This window comes from Vipera berus (assembly GCF_964194415.1).
Source record: "Vipera berus genome assembly, chromosome: W".
NCBI lineage: Eukaryota > Metazoa > Chordata > Lepidosauria > Squamata > Viperidae > Vipera > Vipera berus.
In genome coordinates, this window is record NC_138210.1 from 75699307 (window position 1) to 75706114 (window position 6808).

Here is a 6808-nt window from a genome sequence, read left to right on the forward strand (position 1 = left end):
GCGTTGTAAATACGAGTCGGTTGCCAAGCGTCTGAATTCACCACGCTGCAACGGTCGTTAAGTGTGAAAAATGGTTGTCGTTGGCTTGTTTTCAGCGCCATTGTATCTTCAGTCACTAAATGAAGTGTTGTAAGTCGGGAGTTAGCTGTAGGTACTTACGACCTGGATTTAAAGTTCCAATGGCTGGCTTCCTCTCCCCCCCCCCCCGCACCCCTTAATTTGTTTAATTGTATTTTGGGCACTTGGTAACCAGCTTGTAGTCATTTGCAGCACACCCACACCCCAGTCATGTGAGATTTACGATTTTACACCAGGGGTCTTCAAACTTTGCAACTTTAAAACCCCCTGTTTTACACCAACAGGCCAGCCCATAATAACTCATTCACTAATTGTAGTATCACCACACATTCTCCTGACTGCTTTTGTAGCATCGAGGTGTAGTTTCCTAAAGTTGGTGCTTTTAAAAAAACAAAAAAAAACAACGAACTTTCATCTTGATGAAACCTTGCAGATTTCAATAATAAATGCATTGGGTGTTTCCCCCCCCCCCAGAAATCAATAGCTTTAGTTTTGACTCGGAATTTGCCAGGTATCAGATTTCATTTTCCTTGTTCTGAAGACCAGAATCCTTCCCATCTTCCAGTAGTTTAGCACTTTTACTTATTCCCCAGAGTTTTTCAGTGCGTAGAGATAAATCTTGATCTCTCTTTAGCAAAGGGTTGGAAGTGATTACCACTTTATTACCACTTCATTATGCCTGGGTAAGGCGTCCAGTTTGGGTCACCACGATGTAAAAAAGATGTCGAGACTCTAGAAAGAGTGCAGAGAAGAGCAACAAAGAGGATCAGGGGACCGGAGGCTAAAACATATAAGGTTGCTGGAATTGGGTATGGCTACTTTAATGAAGAGAAGGACGATGGGGGACAGTCTTCCAATATTTTTGAGGGCTGCCCCAAAGATGAGGGGGTCAAGCTATTCTCCAAAGCGCCTGCGGACAGGACAAGAAGCAACGGATGGAAACTAATCAAGGAGAGAAGCAACCTGGAAGTTAGGAATTTCCTGACAGTTACAACAATTTAATTAGTGGAACGGCTTGCCTCCAGAAACAGTGGATGCTCCATCACTGGAGATTTTCAATAAGAGACTGGACAAGCATTTGTCTGAAATGGTGTAGGATTTCCTGCCTAAGCAGGGGGTCGGACTCGATGACCCCCCAGGTCCCTTCCGGCTCTTTTATTCTATTATCTTCATAAAGGGCTACGATATCCTCTGGATTGTAAATAGCTCTGCAAGTAATTTAGCATTCCCCTCTCCATCAGCCCCAATCCAATTCCCCCTTTTCCCTCCTCTGCCCAATGGAACAAGAGCACTTTGATTAGATTAGAGATCAAAGTGGATTTGAATCAATCTGCCTTTTCTTTGCCACCTCAAAGTATTTTGCTGCTTTCACGGAGCAGCTGTTTGATTCCTCCCCTTTTTATTTTCAACACGTAGAAAAAGACTTTTTATGTTTTTGTTAGTTAGCATCCTTTGCCAAATTCAGCTCAAGCCTTTCCATACAGTTCTGGGCAATTTGAGCCGTCCTTCGTCGTCTCCTCTTTCTTCACTCACTCGAGTTGAATCCTGCAAAAAATCTTTAAAGTCAGCTTTGACAGCTGGGGAGGAACTCTGCCAGGGCGAAACATCTGGAGGAAGCATATACTAAATAATGCCAAGGCAGCATTTTAACTCTCGGGGTGGCTGAGTGCATAGGGACGTTTGTGGATGTGGGGAAAATGTCACACGGCCTCGGTTGACTGCGGCCAAAGGTTTTCGTTCCGATTCACGAAAAGCTGGAACAAAACAAGTTACAAAGGCGCTGAAAAACAGGGACAGTTTTCCACCCTTAACGACGGCTGTAGCATCCCCAATGGTCGCCTGAATTAAAATTCAGACACTTGGCGACTGGCTCACATTTATGACGGTTGCAGTGTCCTGGGGGGAAACCCCGTGACCCCCTTTTGCCACCTTCTGACAAGCATAGTCAATTTTGGGCTCAGCTTGGGCCATAAGCTAAGGAGTTTATGGATATCGGTGCATGGACTTGGGGTATGGGGGAAGGAGATGTTAACCAAGAAGTCTGAAAAGGTCAAAAAGGGGGGAGGGGAACCTTGGCTCTTTTATGACTCATGGACTTCAATTCCCAGAATTGCTGAGCCAGCATGGGGGAACTATGCCCCCCCCTTAGGACTCGTGGACTTCAACTCCCAGAATTCCTGAGCCAGCATGGGGGAACTATGGCCTCCTTGATGACTTGTGGACTTCAACTCCCAGAATTCCTCAGCCAGCATGGGGGAACTATGCCCCCCCCTTTAGGACTCGTGGACTTCAACTCCCAGAATTCCTGAGCCAGAATGGGGGAACTATGGCCCCCTTTAGGACTCGGACTTCAACTCCCAGAATTCTGGGAGTTGAAGTCCACAAGTCATAAAAGAGCCAAGGTTCCCCACCCCTGGTCTAGGTTCTCCTGCATTTCGCTTACGGCCATCGCAGCATTCCCCCGCGGTCACGTGATCAAAACTCACGATGCTTGACCACCACTGACTCATATTTATGACAGTTGCAGCCTCCCAGGATCAGGCGATCCCCTTTTGCGACCTTCTGACAAGCTGGATTCACTTAACGACCGTATTAGTCCCTTAACAGCTGCAGTGATTAATTTAATAACGGTGGCAAGAAAGCTTGCAAACTGGGGCAAAACCCGTTTAACTTGCTTAGCGATGGTAACTTGGAGCCAAGGACTACCTGCGTTCACAGTGTCTGAATTTTGATCACGTGACCACAGGGGTTCTCCAACGGTCAGCCATCACTCACTTTTTTTCCAGTGCCGTTGTAACACCAAGCGTTGTAAGCTGAGGACTGACTTGTACTGTAAACTGATTTGTGTACATCTAACGGGGGCTCTTTCTACTCCTGACAGAATTGATCCCAGCTGTGTCAAAGATGACCCAACCCCACTTCAGAGAGCAGCAGGGGTCTTCCAACGTCCAAGGGGATCGGAAAGATCACTTGGGGCTGTCCTTGGAAGGTAAGTGGCTGATAAGCCCGGGGGGGGGGGTGTCTCCCACCTTGGCCCACTTTACAGCTTGTCAACTCCCAGAATTCCCCAGCCAGCATACTCATTGTGGCCCTGCTTACTCTCCTATACTCCCTTCCTCTCCAATCTCTCCGCTTTAAAGGATAGGTGAAAAAAAAACCAGACACGGCTGGCTGGGGAATTCTGGGAGTTGAAGTCCACCAGTCTTGAAGTCCACCAGTGGCCAGGTTTGAGGACTCCTGCTTTATAATAATAACGGAAGGGACCTTGGAGGTCTTCTAGTCCAACTCCCTGCTCTGCAAGGAAACCCTATACCCTATTCCAGGGGTCTTCAAACTTGGCCATTTTAAGACTTCAACTCCCAGAATTCCTCAGCCAGCTGGCTGAGGAGTTGAAGTCCACAAGTCTTAAAGTGGCCAAGTTTGAAGACCCCTGCCCTATACCATTTCATTGCCGAAGTCAAGATATATTACCTCTTACTGCATTCCCACCGTCTACTAAGAACGTTAACCAATAAAAAAAAGTGATATTTGTTCTTATGCTGTCCATGCTGAATTCTGATAAACCCTTGCTGGCTGGGAATTCTGGGAGTTGGAATTCCACAAGTCTTAAAGTGGCCAAGGAGGCAGACCCCCGGGATAAGGAATCCTAGCTATACTGGCCCTCTGTTTTGTTCCAATGGGCAGCTTCCAGTTGTTGGATCACAAAGCCGATAATTCCCCGGGGGGAGGGGGTTGATACAGCGCCCTCTTTTGACTTCTGGAAGGGCCTCCGAAATGGCATCAGTGTAAAGCATCAGCCTCAAGGCCTCTGCCTTGGTTTCCTCATCCATGCCTGGGTTGAGCTCACGGATAGGCGAGCAAGCAAGCAGAAGAGAGAACAGAACAAGCAGAGAGCAGCCCCTTGAGCAGAGGTATTTATGGGGGGGTCTCAGCCCCTCCCTTACCATAAAACTCTCTGGGGCTGCAGGGACCGGGGACCCCTGACCCACCAGTGGGAGCAAAGAAGCCTCTTTGCTCCCATCTGATGACCTTTTTGGGGAACTGCCATGGCTGGCACAAAACATCTAACATGGCCAAATCCAACTCCCACGGCCGTTCTTCATATGTTTTGGTCTCCAGGCCTTTGATCATCTTAGTTGCTCTTCTCTGAACTTTTTCCAAGGTCTCGACATCTTTTTTGTGATATGGTGACCAAAACTGGCTGCAATATTCCAGATATGGCCTCACTAGGGTTTTACAAAGCGGTGCTAATAATAATAATAATAATAATAATAATAATAATAATAATAATAATAATAATAATAATAATAATAATAATAATAATAATAATAATATAATTTTATTTGTATACCGCCTTTCTCCCGAAGGACTCAGGACGGTGTGATCTTGAGTCTAATACTTCGTGTGATCTTGATTCTATGCCTCTGTTTATGCAACCCAGGATTGTGTTGGCTTTTTTGGCTGCTGCCGCACACGGCTGGCTCCTGGTCAAGCGATCGTCCACTCGGATTCCGAGGTCCCTCTCACCGTTGCTGGTTTTGACCCAGGTCAGCTGACGGGACCACTACCTCGGGTTGGACTAATGCTTCTTCCCTCTTCGCAGCTTTTGTCCAGCAAGGCCCCATCTTCTTCACTGGGGCAGAAGAAGGATCGGGGTTCGGAGACCCAACAGAAGCAGTCACAGGCAGCATGCGTCGTAAGCAGCCGATGGCCTCCTTGCCCCAGCCAGCGATTGCTCCGGCATCGGCGTTGACACCGGTTCGCCAAGCAAAGGCCCGCTTTTCTGCCACAGAGAGATCAGCACTGTCAATCGAGGCAGAGGGTCCGCCCAGCCCCCTGGGGGACATGGTTGCCCCCACGACTGCGAAGGTCCCCAAGGAAGCGCTAAACATGGCAGCAAAAGGTCAGATGGTCACAGTCAAAGAAGAGTGGCGGAAGGATTTGGCCTGCCGTGGGGGGGGGAGTTTTTAACAGAATGACAGAACTGAAAGGGACCTTGGAGGTCTTTAGTCCAACCCCGTGCTCAGGCAGGAGACCCTATACCAGGGGGTCTTCAAACTCAGCTCTTTTATGACTCGTGGACTTCAACTCCCAGAATTCCTCAGCCAGGCACGCTTGTCCTCTCTGTCAGGAAGTTTCTCCTTAGTTCCAGGTTGCTCCTCTGCTTGACTGGCTTCCATCCGTTGCTTCTTGTCCTGCCCTTCTAGGGCATTGGAGAATAGGGTGACTCCCTCTTTGTGGCAACCCACAGCTTACGCTAGGGGCAAACTTACACCCCATGCTTTGGAAGTCATGCAAGTCCAGTTGTCTTGGTCAGGTCAACAGACTGTGTAACGTGAGTAGCCTGTCACTAGTCTAGGGAAAGTCCTTGTGCTAAATTTGCAGTGTTTCTCAAACTTGACAACCTTAAGACCAGTGGACTGCAACTCCGAAAACTGCAATTGCAATCCACAGGTCTTAAAGTTGCTGGCTCGGGCATTCTGGGAGTTGAGGTACACATCTTAAAGTTTAGATGTGTAAAGCTGGAAGGGACCTTGGAGGTCTTCTAGTCCAGCCCCCTGCTTAAGCAGGAGAACCTATAGTACCATCTCAGACAGGTGACTGTCCAGTCTGTTCTTGAAAATCTCCAGTGATGGAGCGCCTATGATTTCTCGTGGCAAGCTGTTCCACTGGTTGATTGTCCTCACTGTCAGGAAGTTTCTCTTTAATCCCAGGTTGCTTCTCTCAGTTTCCAACCATTGTTTCTCATCCTTCCCTCTGATGCTCTGGAGAATAATTTTACCCCCTCCTCTTTGTGGCAGCCCCTCAAATACTGGAATGTTGCTATCCTGTCTCCCCTATTTCTTCTTTTCTTTAGACTAGCCAGACCGAAGTCCATCAGCCGTTCTTCGTTTGTTTTAGCCTCCAGGCCTTGGATGTCTTAGTTGCTCTTCTCTGAATTTTTTCCAAACTCTCAACCTCTTTTTTCGTGATGTGATGACCAAACTTGGCTGCAGTATCCCAGGTGTGGCCTTACTAGGGCTTTACAAAGCGGTGCTAATATTTTGCGTCATCTTGATTCTCTGCCTCTGTTTATGCAACTGGGATTGTGTCGGCTTTTTTGGCTGCTTGGTGAAGCATTCTTGGGGTTCGGACACCCCACAAGCTGCCTCTCTCTCTGCTTCTCCTTCAGATGGGAAGCAAGTGCCGAGCTGGCTGCTGCCGCTGTTGCCGACGGGCGCTGCGGTGGTGGCCCTGCTGTCCCTCATGGTCTGGCTCCTGGTCCGAAGACGCCACCGACGACGCCTTGCCCAGGCATCGCCCGTCAGCCTGGAACTGCAATGCAAATAAAATTGTGATTGCCTCGCATGCCTGGGCTTGTGTCTCTTGGGGGGGGGCTGCCCAGGGACTGAGGGGCCACCCCGCATGAGGCCCTGTGCCAGGCCTCGACCAGGCCTGGCCTGGCCATTGGGGCTTCTTGGCAGGCGGAGGGGGGGCAATGCCCATGCCAAACAGGGTGCCAGCTGGTCAGGGCACCGAGGCGGGGCGCCCCTGTGGGAAACAGGGCTGCTGGACAGCCAAGGCCCAGCGAACAACCCCCCCCCATATTCCCGCTCGGGACTACAACTCCCGGCATTCCTTTCCCCCCAGCCCAATCCCGTCGTTCCCCGCGCGAGGTGGGACGAGGATGACGCGCCCGCGCGGCGGCGGGAAAGGCGGCCGCCGCGTGACGTCACGCGCCCGAGCGGCC